This window comes from Lepidochelys kempii, chromosome 6, assembly GCF_965140265.1.
Source record: "Lepidochelys kempii isolate rLepKem1 chromosome 6, rLepKem1.hap2, whole genome shotgun sequence".
Taxonomy (NCBI): domain Eukaryota; kingdom Metazoa; phylum Chordata; order Testudines; family Cheloniidae; genus Lepidochelys; species Lepidochelys kempii.
In genome coordinates this window covers 127,878,454-127,896,465 of record NC_133261.1, presented here as the reverse complement: position 1 = coordinate 127,896,465, position 18,012 = coordinate 127,878,454, and the positions used below count along the sequence as shown (strand labels likewise).

Sequence of the window (18,012 nt, the reverse complement as noted above, 5' to 3'; positions counted from 1 at the left end):
ATGCACCCCTCCCCACCGGCTCCCCTGCCCCTGCCCCTTCCCCTTCCTCTGCTCCCTTCTCCCCCCGCCCCCTTCCTCTGCTTCCCCCCATCAATGCTCCTCTCCCTTCACTCACCCACTAGCTCCCCCTCCCTTCCTCCGCTCCCCCTCTCCTCAGTGCACACTTCTCCCACCTTCAATGCATCCCCCTGCCGCACTCTCTGCCCGCTCTATCCAATCCACCCTCCTGCTGCTCCCATCCCTAGATTCACTCTGTGCACCCCACCCAGCCAGCTCCCTCCCCCTCAATGCACCCCAGTGCACACCATCCCTCCCCGTGCACCCCACCCAGCCAGCTCCCTCCCCCTCAAGGCACCCCAAGGTACCCCACCCAGCCAGCTCCCTCCCTCTCAATGCACCCCAGTGCACTCCATCCCTCCCCGTGCACCCCACCCAGCCAGCTCCCTCCCTCTCAATGCACCCCAGGGCACCCCTCTCCTGTGTGCGCCCACCCAGCCAGCTCCCTCCCCCTCAGTGCACCCCAGGGCACTCCATCCCTCCCCGTGCAACCCACCCAGCCAGCTCCCTCCCCCTCAATGCACCCCAGGGCACCCCACCCAGCCAGCTCCCTCCCTCTCAATGCACCCCAGGGCACTCCATCCCTCCCCGTGCACCCCACCCAGCCAGCTCCCTCCCCCTCAAGGCACCCCAAGGTACCCCACCCAGCCAGCTCCCTCCCTCTCAATGCACCCCAGTGCACTCCATCCCTCCCCGTGCACCCCACCCAGCCAGCTCCCTCCCTCTCAATGCACCCCAGGGCACCCCTCTCCTGTGCGCGCCCACCCAGCCAGCTCCCTCCCCCTCAGTGCACCCCAGGGCACCCCACCCAGCCAGCTCCCTCCCCCTCAATGCACCCCAGGGCACCCCACCCAGCCAGCTCCCTCCCCCTCAATGCACCCCAGGGCACCCCACCCAGCCAGCTCCCTCCCCCTCAATGCACCCCAGGGCACTCCATCCCTCCCCGTGTACCCCACCCAGCCAGCTCCCTCCCTCTCAATGCACCCCAGGGCACTCCATCCCTCCCCGTGCACCCCACCCAGCCAGCTCCCTCCCCCTCAATGCACCCCAGGGCACCCCACCCAGCCAGCTCCCTCCCCCTCAATGCACCCCAGGGCACTCCATCCCTCCCCGTGTACCCCACCCAGCCAGCTCCCTCCCTCTCAATGCACCCCAGGGCACCCCTCCCCCGTCCACGCCCACCCAGCCAGCTCCCGCCATGCACCCCACCCCTGCACCCACCGAGCCCGCTCCCCCGAGGCCTCCTCCCTCCCCAGCCCCGCGCCCCGTGCCCCGTACCCGCTTCAGAGCCCTGCGCGCCCGGCCGCCGCCCCCGCTCCCATGCCCGGCCGGGCGGCTCGCTCCGGCTCCCCGCGCGGTGCCGGGGCCGTTGCCCGAGCGCTGCAATGGGGAGGCAGCCGGCGCCAGGCCGAGCGGGGCGGGGACGGGCCGGGCACCGCCCGCCGGGGCGGAGCTGCCGCAGCCGGAGCCGCAGCCGGAGCCCCCGCCCCGCGGGGCAGGGCAGGCGAGGAGCCGGCGGGGAAGCTGGGGCTGCTTCGCCCCCTCCCCGCGTCTGACCCCCAGCAGCGGCCCGGCTCCGCCAGAAAGGCCCCCCCCCGCGAAACCCACCCGGGTGCTGAGAGCCGGGCCGAGCCCTGCCTGCTGCCTGCCCCCTATTTATCCCTGCCGGTCGCTCTCCGTCTGCCCAGCGCTAGCCCGGGAGCCTGCTTGTGTGGGGCGCTGCCCCAAGGCGGGGACCGTCGCAGGGCTTGTCTACACGACCCCGGCGGCCACTGCACCGCGTGGTGAAGACCCCCCGGTGCTCCGCCTCCCCAAGAGGCAGTGGCTAAGTTGAGGGGCGAAGCCCTCGGGTCAAAATAGCGCTGCTTACACCGGCATGTACCCCATCCTCCTCCCGTGGGTGCTGGGAGTGCTGTGGCACCCCCCCGGCTTGAAGTGGTTTCTGTCTTATTCAGGGTTTCCAGTGTGGTTCAATGGCTCTCAGCACCCCGGCTCCTCCTCCTCCTCCTTGCTCTTCACGGCCTGAGTCTGTGTCTCGGGCTCCTCTGAGGTCTCCGCCGCGGTGCGTGGGATGGCGGTGAAGGCCACGGCCAAGGATGGCGTGCAGCTCTTTGTAAAAGCGGCAGGTCTGAGGCTCAACATCAGATTGACTGTTGACCTCCCCGGCCTTCGGATCGGCCTGCTGCAGTTCCCGTGCTTTCATGTGGCACGGCTGCTGGTCCCTGTTGTGCCCCGTCTCCTGCATCCCCTGTGCAACCCACTCATAGATGTCCCTATCTCTGTGGCTGGGCCGTAGCCGTGACACACAGGAGATCCAATAGCTCCTGTCTGCTCCCAGCTGGAATACGTCCGCAGTGTGTAGCTGGCATGGCGCTGTCGGAAGACAGGCTACTGGGCTAGGTGGACCTTTGGTCTACCCCAGTATGGCTGCTCTTATGTACTTGTGGGCAGCTGTACACAGCAATGAAGAGCTGCTCAGTGCTCACCAAGCTGGACAACCAGGAAAAAGCATTAAAAAAATTCACAGGACTTTAAGGGGAAGCTTCTGGTCTCTGAGAGCCCTGGGCAGTGGAGTTCACAATTGTGACCAGAGTGGTCAGTGTCAGGGATTGTGGGATAGTTGCTGGAGGACTGTTATGGTCCGCATAAGTATGCACTGTGTCGACCTCAGTACGTTGACCAAGCATGGCTCAATGCCACTCGGGGAGGTTGTGTTGCTCCATCATGTAACAAGTCACTTACATTGGTGGGACACAAATTGAAGTGTAGACAAACACAGAACTAGGTCGATACAAGGTGGCTTATGTTGACCTGACTATGTAGGGAAGCAAATGTCTTTGTTCCAGATCCTCAAATGTATCTATGCTCGAAACTGGGCCTTTACCTCTCTTACTAGTAACATCTTAATACAAGTGAAAGGATTTTTACAATACAAGGCCACAGTCCAGTAAATGCAGGTGAACCCCATGCCTTCACAGAGCCTGCCAACACAGCCCACCTTCCAGGGGCCAGTGCCCAGTTTAACGGGCTCTGTATATGGTCTTTATTTGCCTGTTGCAGTTCACTCAGCTTGGATCGTGACAGATCACTGAAGCCGGTTTCGCTTTCGTTCATTGTCAGTTTTACTTTCAGTGAGTGCTGGATTTCAAACATTGTAAGGGAATGGTTTATTTGTTTAAAAACTGTTTTCACTGGATACATTTCAGTTGTGGAAACATTCCTATTGGCTCTAAGGTTTACAATTGCTTTTGTTTACCAAATTCACATTTTGGTCCAAATGTACGTTTATAGTCTCCGTTAAACAGAGAATACAGGATGCTGTCAAGTGATTTATTTTATAATCCTGCATTTTCTCTTTGCTTCTTGGGCTTGTTCCCATTGAAAACATTCATGATCTTCCCAGCTCTGCAAGCTCTGGAAGGCTCTTGTAACATATACAAGTGATTTCTAGCTGAGAAGAGTTTACAACAGCTTCCCCAGGCTATGTGAATAGGCACTGCCTTAGAGACTACAAGTACTGTGGGCCCCAATCCTACAAATTTCTCCAGGCTTGGAAGGCCCCTGCACCTGCCCCCAGGTGGTCCATCCATGTAGAGAAGTTTGCAAGCTCATGGCCTTGCTGTGCTTCCCAGCTGTGGTCATAAGTACCATGCACATGCCCAGAGGTCAGCCACCAGCCTGGGGGCTCTGTAGCTGTTTACATCCATTCTAGTCATCCTCTGGTAGACCCAACAGGTAGGATCCTAGCTCCTTGGCAAGCCTTCTATTCTGAGGCCATCCATTCCGAAGAAGGATCAGCGTACCACAAGAGCCTCCACACAGGCTTAAATCATGGTTGCTCTATGTCTTGTGCAAAGGAAGTGTGAAGTGTTACCCTTCTGACTGGGTATCGTGTGACACTCCCTTTGCACTGGTTCATTGGGCCCCACATCAGCCAGGTACAGAGGTGCCAAGGAGCAGGAGAACTCCTGTAACTATCCTCTTCTTGAATCACTGGGCTTTAAACGCCCCCACCTGAAGGAATTCTCCTGGATGCTGGCCTGGTCAGCTGACTGCAGGAGTTGGCTCAAGGCTTTATGATGGAGTGGCTCTTCCAGTCAATATTTACATCTTTCTAAGTCTTCAGGTCCCATCACCCCTGTTTTGCTGTGCCTCCCCGATCTTGGAAATGGTGCTGTCAGATGGAGAAGAACCCCAGGCCTTTGGGCTATAGCTTCTTTCAGCTTCTCCCAGAGGCAGATTAAACCAATCCAGGGCCAAGGCACACGACACTACAGGGCCACCTCACCTCACCCTGTGGCTCTGCCCCGCTCATTCTGTCCCCACTGCCTACCCCTGGAGAAGTGGTGGCAGGGAGTCCCCATCCCCACCCAGAGAGGCAGAGGTAGCAGCAAGGGGTTCCAGTTCCCCTCAGGGGCATCACTGAATGTGCCTTCTTTGCCTACCCTCCCAGAGAAGTGGGCCCCCCCCAGTACATACTTCAGCACAGGGGTGTATCTGGTTGGGCAGTGGGCTGAGTCCACTGCCCTTTTCTTCTCCAGCCACACAGAGAAGCCCCTGCTGGGAGGCCCAGACAAGTGTGTTTTGGAGGTACCACTCCACTGAAATGCACGGGACAGTTCGCACATCTCAGAGCCATTGTTTCAGGCTCTCTGCAAACTCAGACAGACATCATTGCACTGATTACACTTGGTTCATGTTTTCAAGCTATCCTTTAAGACCATGAGGATAGGCAACTTACTTTCTTTTTCCCCCAGCAAAAAATGAGATTTTGATGTAATTATGTGACTCCAGGAGCCGGGGCCACAGATATGGGGCAGTAGTGCCTGTGTCTTAATCTGGCCCTGACTTCTTCCATAGCTGATGGACAAACATCCACCCCCACAGCTGGATTTCAGCGGACTTCCAATTGCACCGCCCTGCGTGTATCACAGCTGAGGGAGGTGCCGGGCAGCTACTCCGGCACTGGGAAAACACTGGCATACAAATAGTGAGCAACCCGCACGGGTAGACACCCCAAGATGCCAGCAGAGCTTTGAAGAGTCAGCAGGCTGGAAGGGGAGGCAGAATATGAACTGGATGGAGCCCAGTGTGCCAGAGGCCAAGTGTCAGAACCTGAACTGAAGAGCATTTCAGGCCCAGATTTCCTTCTTTGGCTGCCAGCATCACTCAATGCTGCTGCAGAGCCAGTAGAGAGAGCAGGGACGATTTTAGCTCTCTAGAGTCTGTTAAGCTAGTGTCCATTAGTTGCTTTGATTTGTATCTGCATTATATCTACAGTGGAGAGGGTCTGGAAGCAGAGTTATGAGCATTCCTGCTGTTAAAGGCCTCCAGGTCTATTCCTAAGCGTGGGTGTGTTAACCGGTATATCCTAGCCAAATACCCCTCTGTCTGAAGCGCCCTGGGAGAGAGGGTGAATGGAAAATCATGGCTCATGGGCCAGAGGGGACATAGAAGGGGGAGGTGAAGCATGTTCTCACTTCCTACTAGCCTCAGGAAGCCCCTCCACGAGTGTGCTGTGGGTGGATGGGCTAGTCGCAATGCTCCTTGTTCTTCCCCCACCACCACCAAAACCTTAGAGGAAAGCAGTACCAGATAACACTGGTCAAGTCACTTGTGGCCCATTGCAGGTTGTCCCTCTGAGATACAGCCGGGAGGTACCCAGCACCGTGAGGCACCTGGCTACCACCTGTCCTTTACATGAGGATGCCTCGTCTGTGCCTGCCGGGGTCAGCTCCCCAGCTCCAACAGCCACAGGCAACATAAGCCTTCCCCTGTAGGCCTCACAGACCCTGCTGTTACCCTACAGGTTAGCAATCGGCACCCTCGAGCCCTCCAAGCGTCTCCCTGAAGCAGCCAGCCCCTGTTCCATGGGGCACACACCATATTCACCGAGCTGATGCTTCCAAAGAAGCAGTACAGCCCAGCTTACCAGTTCCACCTCAGACCACCGCTGCGCTTGACACGCAGCACTTAGGTATGTTTATAGTGAAATCAAGTACAAGTTTATTTAACAAAGAACAGAGATTCAAGTAGTAGTAAGTAGAACTGCTGGAAACAAATGATTACATATAAAATCATAACATGCATTCTAGAGCCTAGATTTAAGAACAGAGCAATATAAGAATGGCCCTACTGGGTCCGACCAATGGTCCATCTAGCCCAGTATCCTGTCTTCCAACAGTGGCCCATGCCAGGTGCTTCAGAGGGAAAAAACAGAACAGATAACCATCAAATGACTTAATTAACAAGATACTCCCCTGTCTAATGAAGTATTGCTCACCCAAAATCCCAGCAGTGCTTTATGGCCGGGCAGGCGGTGACCTTCTTTCATGAGACATTCATGCTGTCAGTTTGCCTCCTCGGCGAAGGATTTAGGGTATGTCTACACACAAAGTTGTGCCAATTCAAGTTACGTTGGCATGCAGCTGCCACACTTAGAATATCGCTCGTCTGCATAGGCGCCGACTTCCCCTCTTTCCCATGGGTGCTTGACCCCCTTCTGCGGTGCGGCCCCGCCCCGCCCCAGCCCCATTCCAACCCCTTCCCCAAAGTCCCCGCCCCAACTCCGTCCCCTCCCTGCCCCCATTCCAACTCCTTCCCCAAATCCCCGCCCCGGCCCAGCCTCCTTCCCTGAGCACGCCACATTCCCGCTCCTCCCCCTCTCTTCTGGAGCATGCTAACGCTACCAAACAGCTGTTTAGCGGCAGCCTGGCGGGAAGCGCTGGGAAGTAGGCGGAGGAGCGGGGACACAACACGCTCAGAGGAGGAGGAGGCCGGGCAGGGGAAGTTTGGCTGCCGGTGGGTGCAGAGCACCCATTAATTTTTCCGCGTGGGTGCTCCAGCCCCGGAGCACCCACGGAGTTGGCGCCTATGCTCGTGTGTGCATACTTGACTCCTTGCGTCAGCACAGCACATCCCAGAAGTGCTTGTGTCAATGCAGAGTGGAGTGCACCATGGGTAGGTATCCCTGTGTGCCATCTATCACTGCTCAGTGCACTGTCTTTTAGGTTGTTTTGGCAATACCTGGTGAGGCAGAAACAACTCGCACCGGAGTGACTGGGAGCAAGGGGTCAACTTCCCATAATGCAATATTCTCCATCCCATAACAGTATTGCTATACCATAATTTTCATGCCTGTTTTTAATTTCCCATGAACTTGCGCTGGATTTGTTCCTGTCCGCCATCTCAGACTGAAGTATGGAGCCTGTACAGCCCTGCAGGGTTGTGAGCGTTGTAAGCACAGGACATACGATCCTGCAAGAAGAACATGGCGATTTCTTGGAGGACAGACCGCTGCGGGACATAGTGCAAACCCCTGCACGGTTGTTGGTGGTGCTCACAGAGCAGCTGCAGATGGTAGTGCACCGCTTCTGGGCCTGAGAAACCAACACTGACTGGTAAGAGAGCATCGTAATGCAGGCTTTGGCTGATGAGCAGTGGCTGTAAAATTTTCAGATGCGCCAGCTCACAGTCCTGGATCTGTGTGCTGAGCTTGCCCCAGCCATCCAGGGCAGGGGCACCAAACCAAGAGCTGCACTGACCCGGAAGAAGCGAGAGGTGATCACGTTGTGTAAACTTGCAATGCTGGACTGTTGCCAGTCAGTGGGAAATCATTTTGGAGTTGGATAATCCACTGTGGGGGTCATTGTCATGCAAGTGTGAAGGGCCATTAATTGTCTCCTGCTATGCAGGACTGTGACTCTGGGCAATGTGCAGGACACACGGGGTGGATCTGCAGCAGTGGGGTTCCCGACCTGTGGTGGGGTGACAGATGGCACACACATCCCTGATTTGGCCCCAGACCACCTTGCCCCAGAGGTGCATCAACAGCCATGGCTACTTTCAATGGCTATTTGAGCATTGGTGCATCACCGGGGCTGCTTCCCTGACATCAGTGTTAGCTGGTCAGGGAAGGTGCGTGATGCTCGTATGTGTAAGAACACAGGACTGTTCAGAAAGCTACAAGCAGGGACCTTCCTTCCTGGTTGGCAGATTACCATGGGTGAAGTTGAAGTGCCAATCGTGATCCGGGGGGATCCTGCCTACCCCTTACTTCCCTGGCTTCTGACACTGGACCCTTACGGCCACAATGGCCAGAGCTACAGCCAAAACACACAGAGGCACCTTTGTGGATTTCCGTTCATACTCTACTGACAGTTAAGGTTCAAAACGCCCCCTCCCTGGACCTGGGAGATGACTGATGAACCCAGGAAGCCGAGTAGCAGCTGCCACTTCCTCAGCCGCTCTGGAACTTGCCTTGGGCATCATAATAAGCAAAAACTTCCTCCGTGCAAATGGCCAAAACACGCAACAGGGCGTCCGGCGGCAGCACCAGGGGAGGCTTAGCCTCTTCTGGCCTGTTATACCCGCCGCAGGTGGTGGTGGTTTTAGCTGGCCCCTCACTCCTGAGGGTAAGAAAGGCAAAGAGAGCACAAATGCTGCTGGTGTCCCAAAGTCACCTGGGCCCCTATGCTGCCTGTTTAAGGCAATGGTGCCGGCCTCAGTTATTACCGCCTGGCGTGAGAAAGCGCCCCTGGGGAGATACGGCTGCCATCTCTTGAAACCGTCTGAAGAAGATTGCAGAGTCCCTCCAGGGGCATGTCATCGAGCTCTCGCAGGAGGATGCAACAGACATCCCCGTGTATGTAAACAGACGGCTCCGCATGCCCCCCCTCCGCCCCGCCTGACTCGAGAGGGGAATGAAAAGCAGGTAACCATGCTACCTCGCTTTGCTGTACCAGGACCTCTTCTAGTACGAGTAAATGAATGAAAAGTCTATAGCTGTGTCCTGCTACGTTGGGGGTGCCATCACGGGCATGGGAAATTTACACACTTACCTGAGGTTCCTCCCCTGCTTTGGATTTTCCCATGCTCAACTGCAGGGATTGGCTGGACTGCAATGAAGACAAAACCAGGTCCTGGCTCACAGCACAACTGGACCCCACATTCACATGTCCCCCATACTCGTCCTCCTCGGGGTCCTCAGAGGTATCCACGGGCCTGCGTGGGGTGGTGGACTGGTCTCTGCCAAGCAGAGCAGGCAGCTCTTTGGAAAAGTGGCAGGAGTGCAGCTCAGCACCTGGTTGAGTATTGGCCTCTCTGTCCTTGCTCAGACGGACCATCAGGAAAAGACATTGCAAAAATTCACAGGGGCTTTAAGGTGGGGGAGCTTCCAGTCTCCATGTCCCCTGAGCAATGGGGTTCATAATTGTGACCAGAGCAATCAGTGTCAGGCATTGTGGGACAGCGGCTGGAGGACTGTTCAAGTCAACATAGGTAACGCAGTGTCTACACTCGCGCTGCATCGACCTACGTACATCAGCCATGGCTGAAGGCCGCTTGGGGAGGTGGTGTTGCTATGTCAGCGTAACGGGGCGCTTACAGCACTGGGAGACAACTTTAAGCGTGGACAGACGCACAACTAGGTCGACGCAAGGCAGCTTACATCGACCTAACTTTGAAGCGTAGACCAGGCCTTAGTGTGCTTCTTTGCACTCCAAGCTGTCCCAGACCTATCCTTTGTCTTCATTCATAAACAGGACACGCCCCTGCTGTCTGTTTCTTCCTGCTGATTTCCCCTCGTATAGATTTTGCAGTCTCTCAGTTCCCACCTGGCTCAGACTGCACGTCGGCTGACAATACACAACACGCATGACCAGACAGGGAGATAAGCACCTGTTACTTCCTGCCTAAAAGGAACATCTCCGAGGTCTGTCACCTCCCGGGGACTCACCTGAATTCCCACACCGTAAGAACATAATTTGCAGTATAGTGACAGAACTCCTTGAGTATTATCCGCACACACATTTCTCAGTGATTATGACCACCAGTGGGCTACTGGCTCTCGGTAAAGACCTCACAGGCCACCCTTCGGTGACCTATTATGCAATTAGCCGACCCAGGGGATCCAGAGCTGCGCCGGTTGGCGCCAAGTGTTCCCTGGGTCACACCCATCTCTGCCCCATCCAAGAGACCGTGGGGGCTCCAAGGTTCATGCTCCTATGGAGTGGGAGGGCCCAGCGAGCTAAGAGGCTGTGCAGAGGTGCAGAGCATGGACAGCAGCATCCCGCAGTCTGCTGGGCCACTAATCTTTACTCAGGCAGGTTTCCCATTGGCTTTGCTGAGAGTTTTACTGGAGGCAGAACAGCAGGATTTGTCCCTAAGAGCGATTTACCAGGTACTTGAGCCGTTTGTTTAACTCTCAAAGTACTTCCCCGTCGAAGAACATGCTTTTGCAATCTCAGAGCTGTTTCCTTTTGTTGGCTCCCTCATCCACACTCCACGTGCCTCTGTTACTTGCTAAGTCTTTCTGGCTCCTAAGGACCCATGAATGGGGGAGAGGGGGGGGGAGTATCTGCTTTTTTTTTGCCCAGCGTCACAGTCATAATTTAAATGGCACTGCCGCCCTATCAGCTGTTCAGTGGGATGGCCTGGCCTTCTGGTGTGTTACATCCCCAGCTGGATGTTCTCATTCTGCAGCGAAGTGACCTTAGGCCATGGCTGCATTGTGGCGTGGGAGCAGCATAGCTAGGGTGCCGCTGTAACCCCATGGTGTAGATCTGTCTACACTGGGGGTTCGTTGGGATAGCTGTGGCACTGGGGGGGTGGGGTGGATTTTTCACCTCAGAGTGACGTAGCTATGTCGAGCTAAGTTTTAAGTGTAGACCAGGCCTTAATCCCCTGGAGCGCAATCCTCATCAAGGCCACTTTGCTCCGGAATGAGATCATCCACACGGGATCTAACATGCTTTGAACTATGTACATTTACTTCACACCTTGAGTTGGTTCATCTCAACTTCCCTGAGTGTCCCCATGTAGACATGGCCTAAGCTCCTCAGGGCAGGGACCATGGCCCAGCTCCTCAAAGATACTTAGGAGCCTAACTCCCATTGATTTCAGAGAGTCCGGTGCGTAAATCCCTTTGAGGATATGAACCCATGTCGTCTTTATATTTGGGAAGTGCCTCGTGCAGGAACATAGGCATCGCCGGACTGGATCTGCCCCAAAGTCCAGTTTCCAACAGCCGCCAGAACCAGATAAACATAAGAACATAAGAATGGCCATACTGGGTCAGACCAAAGGTCCATCCAGCCCAGTATCCTGTCTACCGACAGTGGCCAATGCCAGGTGCCCCAGAGGGAATGAACTTAACAGGTAATGATCTAGTGATCTCTCTCCTGCCATGCATCTCCACCCTCTGACAAACAGAGGCTAGGGACACCATTCCTTACCCTTCCTGGCTAATAGCCATTAATGGACTTAACCTCCAGGAATTTATCCAGTTCTTTTAAACCCTGTTATAGTCCTAGCCTTCACAACCTCCTCAGGCAGGGAGTTCCATAGGTTGACTGTGCACTGAGTGAAGAAGAACTTCCTTTGATTTGTTTTAAACTTCTGCCCATTAATTTCATTTGGTGGCCCCTCATTCTTATATTATGGGAACAAGTAAATAACTTTTCCTTATTCACTTTCTCCACACCACTCATGCTTCAGAAGAAGGTGTAAGAACATTCAGCCTTGTCCTGGTCTCTATTAGTCAGAGATCAGCTTAAACTCTGAAGCATGACGTGCAATATCCCCTCCACAAAACCTGCTGTCAATAACAATCTGGATGATCTTGATGTCCAGATAAACACCCAGTCCCTTTCGGAGTCTTGTCCAGCACATTGTGGGTGATGGCAGAACAACCAACAAGGCATTGAACTGGGAGGCAGGAGACCTGGGTTCTGTTCCTGGCTCGGCCACTTACCCTCTCTGAGTCTGCTTCTCTTCGCCTTGCACCTCATTGGAGTCATTTACCCTCCATGCACAGAGCATACAGAATTTACACAGGCATAAAGGACTCCACAGGGTGCAAGACTCAAGCCCGCCGAGCCTTGGCTGCCCAGTTGTGACTAAGGCTGCTCCATGAGGTGAAGACACAAGCATTAGTAGATGTGAGCTGTGGAGAGCTGGAACTGACATGTGCCACAAAATCAAGTCTGCCGCCAGGTGTGGGTTGCAGGAAACAGGTTTCAAGAGAACATCCAGACAAGTGATGGGCTGTTTGGCCGTAGCGGGCCCAGTGTGGCAAGTAGCCAGCACTGGCCCTGGCCCTAGAGTCAGCAGTGAAGTGGTTAATAGTGAGATCCTAGGCTGGCTGTGCTGGGATGGCATTGGAGAGTTGAAGTTGTTAAGCTGTGGAGCTGGATATCCATTTCAATGGTGCACATTAGTTTGTGGAACACCCCTTCCAGCTGCATACTAGCTAAGGGACCTGTCCTGCAAACATGTAACTCCATGCAGGTGATCTCAGCAGGACGACTTACCTGCCTAAAGTGTCTCACGCACATCAGTGTGTGCAGTACTGGGCCTTCCCCTCTATATTCCAAGTTGCAATAGAATATTTCACACCTTTAGTTAAACTGGTGCAGCTTTGAATACGGGCAAGGCCTAAATCAGTATTTAGGTCCCGACTCCCAGTCCTACACTGAAGTCGATCAGGGGATAGGGCCTGTCTGCACAGAGCTCCCTGCAGGAGCGGGGCCTTATTGCAAAGCTGTGCTTGTGGCCATGAAATGATTTAAAAATAAAAACAAGCAAAGAAAAGGGCCAATTCTGACACTGGGCAGTCCCACTGACTGCAAAGGGACCTCGAGTGAGAGCTAACGTCCTTCATAAAATATTTAGATTGTTGCAAGCAGCCAGACTTGCTCTTCATTTTCTAGTCCCTGAATGCTGCTGCCCTAAATGCCATTGCACTTGGGCGTATTTCCAACCCCAGCAGGGATCTGAACTTGCTTTCACTTGATTTTGAGTTCACCGTTGAATATGAAGTGAACAATATCCTTCCCCGGAAGACAGCCAGGGTAGGTGACTTTGCGAGGAGCTGCACCGGACAGATGTGAGTGGAGACAGCTTTGTGTCGGGGGTGGGGTGGATTTCTTTAGGTAAAGATTTGCCATTTTTCCTCTGAAGCTTCCCCCCCCCACCCCCGGCTCTGACACTTGGTGTTTTTTCACAGTTGCTCTTTCATCCCCAGTTCAAACACTTTCCCCCACCAAGTATTATGTTGAAGCTGAAACCATCTGGTGCTTTGTTTTGTCCCAACTTCTTCTCGTGCCAAGCGCTTCCTCCCTGCCCCCTCCCTTCGCTCTGTGACTGCCGAGACCCTGATGGTTCACTAAGCCAAGAAACAGTCCAGAAACTCACCAGCATCACCCAACGAAGCAGCTCAGTTACTGTCCTGCTCTGGGCTTCTGCTGGCTGGACTCAGAACTGCTCCACTGATGAGCTTGCAGGGGCCAGTGCTCTTGGACCACACAGCTCAGAGTCCTAGCCCAACGGCCTGGCACTTTGCAGAGCCACAAACTGAGGCCGTGGATTTGCTACACTGTTGGCCAAAGACTGGACACCATTGAAGAAATGGGGCCTACAGGACATCTCAGATCTCCACCGCAGAAAATGGCATCCGCGAAGCGTGGCCGGATACCTCCTTTGCCTCAGTATTTCTCGGGATAGGGAGCCTGGAGTAAATCAGTCTGACACAGGAGGGTTTTTCTCTTCACTCCGATTTTATTGCTCCTTATTTGCATGGTAGGCCCCTGTGGAGGCCCAAGAAGTTCTCTTAAGCAAAAAAAGAACTCTCAATGCAAACAAACATTTCCCCACCCCACCCCACCCCACCCGGGGCGTTACCCTGCTACGCTGGCTCCTAGTTGCCAGTCCTTCCCCAAGGAGCAGTTACCTTAGTTTCTTTCCCTATAGGGAGGGGCAGGGCTTAATTTGTGCCAGGGCTTGCCAGGGTTGAGCCTCTGCACTTCTAGGCTTGGCACTTCATAGCGCCGTCTGGGCTGGGTTTGCCACTGCCTGTCTCGCGTCTCTCCTCACCTTACGCCCACCAGAAGAGGGGTTTTTAAAGGTCACTGGCAGCCCTTAACTGGCCTCCAGTGGCTCTAGTTAACCTGAGGTACCAGCTCCTAGGGAACAGGGCCTTCACCATTCTAGGGCTGATATGTCTGCCCTCCACCATGCCCTTATCTCTGTGAAGACTGGCTTTTGTCACAGACGCTACCAGTAATGACAACTGGCAAACTGACCGGAAAAGAAATCTGCTGGGGTACAGAATAAATTAAGCTTGAGGGATAGCAGGTTTACCGCTATTTCTGCGGGAGACAGCATCATCTATGTGCACGGTGCTGTACAAAGTGTCAATGCGCCAAACTAAGCACAGCCCCACAGTCTGAAGGCACAGCTCCATTCACCACACACACAGAGCGGGGAGGCCCTTAGGGATCTCGGGAGTCCCCAAGACAGCACAGCTGGGGGCCTGAACAATGGTTTGACCCTAAGATCACTGCAGCTCTGCATTTGAAATCCGCCCACACCCGTTCAGCTGGAACGGGTCTGCTGGCCGCTGATCAAACAGCCAGGCTGTCTGTCTGCCTGCACCCGGATATAACTCCTATGCCCAGGGTATCCCAGCCCCCTAAGCCAATTGCCAGGCTGTCTTGGCACAATTTTATGCCATGGATCAGTCTGAAGCATTGGGGAGAGTTGAGGTTCTACACAAACACGAGGGGCCTGCTTTCAATAACACGAGTTGGAGGGAGCAAAGCGAGCATGGGTGTGCGGGGGTAGGGTGAGGCTTTGGGGACGCTTCCCTCTGCTCTCAGGGAAGTCCTGGCTCCCACCCAGTGAGGTGGGTGCATGGATGGGCGGGAAGGGGAGCCACGCTCCACAGCCAATGCCCTTCCCAGAGCACGGACTCACAGCAATCATGGCCACTCCCCACACTGCACCCTCCTGGAGAGGGGCCAGCCCCAGAGCAAGGAGGGTGCTAAGCCAGGATAGTGCAAAGGGTCCTTGGAGCATTGCCTGGGCTCTTTGCCCTGCTCCCCCTGGGTTTTCTCCAGCAGGCCTGCTCTGGCCCAGAGGTGGGGCTGGGCCCGGAGCAGCAAGGCTGCTCCTCTATTGTAAGGACAAGTGCTGCTGGGAGGGCAGGAGCTTCACAGGGTCCCATGGAGGGGCTCCACCCTGGCGCATCCATGGGATGATATGGAAACCCAACCCTCAGCTGTAACCAACCCTCGAGGGAGAGCCAGCTCCTGCAAGAATCAGTCCCCCAAACCATGCTCTCTACTCCCACTGCACAGCTCCCCTCCCCCAGGCCAGACTTCCCCTCCCAGTTGCAGTCTGGGTCTCTAGGCCGTCTACTTGCCTTGCTTATCTGCAAGCCCCGGAAGGCTCCGAGCAGCAGCATCCGACAACAGCAGAGCCCTGGGGGGCACATTAGCAAGAGCTGCTTGGGGGGCCGGGGGGGTGGAACAGAAGCAAGGCAAGGAGCTCTGGGGAGGTTAGGGCTGCCGCAGGCAGGCAGCAGAAAATAAATATAGTGGAACAGGAGGGGAGCTTCTTTAAGCCTGGGGACACAGGGAGGGCAGCCTGGGGACACAGGAGATGGGAGCATGCCCAGCTCCGTGTGTGTTTGGACCTACTGTAATTCCTGTCTGCAGAAGCCATCAGTCAGTCTCTCTCCCCCACGCCACCTCCTATTATTTAGATACAGCTTGAAAGGCTAATACAAGGAGACAATCCTTTTCAGTTACTTCCCCCACTTCCAGGCAGGGAGATGAGGGTTTCCCAGTCTTCCCCGGGACAACAGGGGCAGATGCCTTTGTAGATGTCACTAACCACAGCTGCTTTGGGGATTGCATGAAAGGGCATTGGGCCAGGGGCCTGAGTGGGTGCAGAGGGAGTGGAAGGCTTCCTTCTTCTCCTGCCCAGAGGCAGGGTGAGGGCTCCTATGCAGCTTGGCTGGGATGCTACTGTAGTAGAGAGACAAGGTGGATGAGTGTAACAGGGTTCACTCACCACTTTGGTGCCTCCTGCTGGCTGTCTTGGGAATTAGCTCTGCACCCTCTTCAGGTGGTGTCTCGCCACCGTCACTCCCGCTCTAGGACCCATCTCTCTCCAGGGACCGTGGCATTCTCTTCAGTGACACAGCCCTCCAGCTGTGTCACACTCTGTGCTCCACCCTTCCAGCGGGACCTGCAGTCCACTGTTCAGCCACTTCCCTTAGTGCCTGGTGCCACAAATTGTCTGGCCACTTCCTCGTGGCCCCAGCATCCTCTTTGCCCTTGCCTGAGCCAGCAAACCCCAGCCTCCAGTCAGGAGCTGTCTCTCGCTCCCCTGGTCCCTCCTAGCAGCACTGCTCTGTCCAGGGTGCTGGCAGTTCTCTCAGCCCTCCAGAGACACAGTCCTTCCTCCCTGGTCACACAGCAGAGAACTGCCCTCCTCTGCCCTGCAGCTCCCTTTTTATATGGGCTGCTTGGCCCTGATTGGCTGCTCCCTTCAGCCCTTCTCTGATTGGCTGCCTCCTGTGCAGCCTCTCTCGGGCTCTGTTAACCCCTTAGAGCTCAGTGTGGGGGCAAGCACCCCATCACAGTGAGGTAGTATTGTGTGAGAGCTCAAATTCTGTGAGAGCTCCACAGAGCTGGTGGGGAAGGTCTGGGAAAGGTCCTCTGAGCAGCTCAATACACGATGGAACAGATTGTTAATTGGGTCCAATAAGCGACATCACCTCACCCATCTAGTCTCGCTGATATCCCAGGACCGACACGGCTACAACACTGCTGCATGCTACTGCTCCCATTGACTTCAACGGGTCAGGAGTTCACGCCAAGCTCCAAGCCTCACTGCAATGTACACACGCACAGGGACAGTCCCTTGCATGCTACTGCCGTAGCGACTGCCGTCTGTTGCACTCCCCCCTGCAGGGGGGCAGCTAGTACATCCAGATCAATGACAAGCTCCCTGATTCAGGAAGAGTGGCTGTCAGATTTGGCTCCAGTACCTGTGGATGCTTTGTCTGAGACTCCCATACGTCCCAGCCCCACCCCACCCAGAAATGTGTCATTCCCACTGCAGTCTGCACCCAAAGCACGCAGGGCCTTCAGGTTTAGATCTATGCACTTATTTGGCAAACATGTGCCCAGCCAGCAACACTCACATACCCCCGCCTCGTAATGCAGGCAGCCAGCATGTCCCCTAATTGGTCTCCTGAGCCCCCAGCCTGGCATCAGGATTCACCTCCGTTGTTAAACGGCCTTTTCATTTGTGGTGCTAGGAAATTGCCGCAAATTAGGGCCTGATCCCTCTGCAAGACACACCGCTGGCCTCACTGACTCCAGTGCAGTTTGGGGTGCACCTGCCACGCGCTGGCTTAAGGGGTGTGTGCCTGGCTCCCCCTAGTGGCTGCCCCCAGCAAGCGTAAGGGCCTGCTACTTGCTCCCAGCGAACAAAGTTACCCCTTTAGCTCAGCTAGTTTTGTTGCTGAAGGTCCCAGGCTTGCTCCATTGGACTCTGTTTGTGTATGTGGCACAGATGCCTTATGCATCTCCCATGGCAGCTTGAGGGCCTCATCTTTATATTGGTCCCAGGGCAATGCCCCCGGTTGAGCCTTGTTGTGTGGGTTCACATCCCCCTGCAACTGGGGCAGGGGGAGTGAAAATTGCTGGATCCTTGTTGGGGCATTTCCCAGCTGGAGCAGAGAAAGCTCCCTCAGGCAGATTTTAAGAGAGGGATTTGTCCAAGCAGCTAGCTCCCTCTGCGGCTGCCTCCACACAAATTAGAAAAAGGTGTGTCTGTAAACACCTGGTAACTGCGATGGTTCACCTTGACCAGCCAACACCTTTCCACTTGCCCTGCCTACACCCGGATTTTAAACCATGTTAGCAACCCCAGTTTTCAAGACGTACCTTTTTTCCAACTGCAGACATAGCCTCAGCGTGACCAGCCCCATTCCCTCCCAGTATATAGGAGCCTCCTGCTCCAAACAAAAACTCCTTGCGGGTCTAGCCTTAGCAGCAGCCACGTATGCCCCAGAATACCACTCTCCCGTCCCCTAGCTCACACATCCCTAACCCCCTTTGCCCAAGGGCTACTCCTACCTCCACTGCATTCAGAGTGGAG

The 18,012-nt window shown here is 55.2% G+C and overlaps 1 protein-coding gene across 2 annotated transcripts in view; it reads right to left on the bottom strand.

Annotated features, from left to right (window-relative positions):
• The window catches only part of NIN (ninein), a 105,635-nt gene extending 104,205 nt beyond the window's left edge, over positions 1 to 1,430 (bottom strand). The window contains exon 1 of one of the 2 annotated variants that reach the window (XM_073350184.1): positions 1,336 to 1,430. The gene's annotated coding sequence lies outside the window, so the exon portion shown is untranslated. Of the gene's footprint in view, positions 1 to 173; positions 180 to 1,335 lie in introns of those variants that run through there. The other variant, XM_073350185.1, reaches the window with a different exon arrangement.
• Positions 1,431 to 18,012: the final 16,582 nt, after the last annotated feature.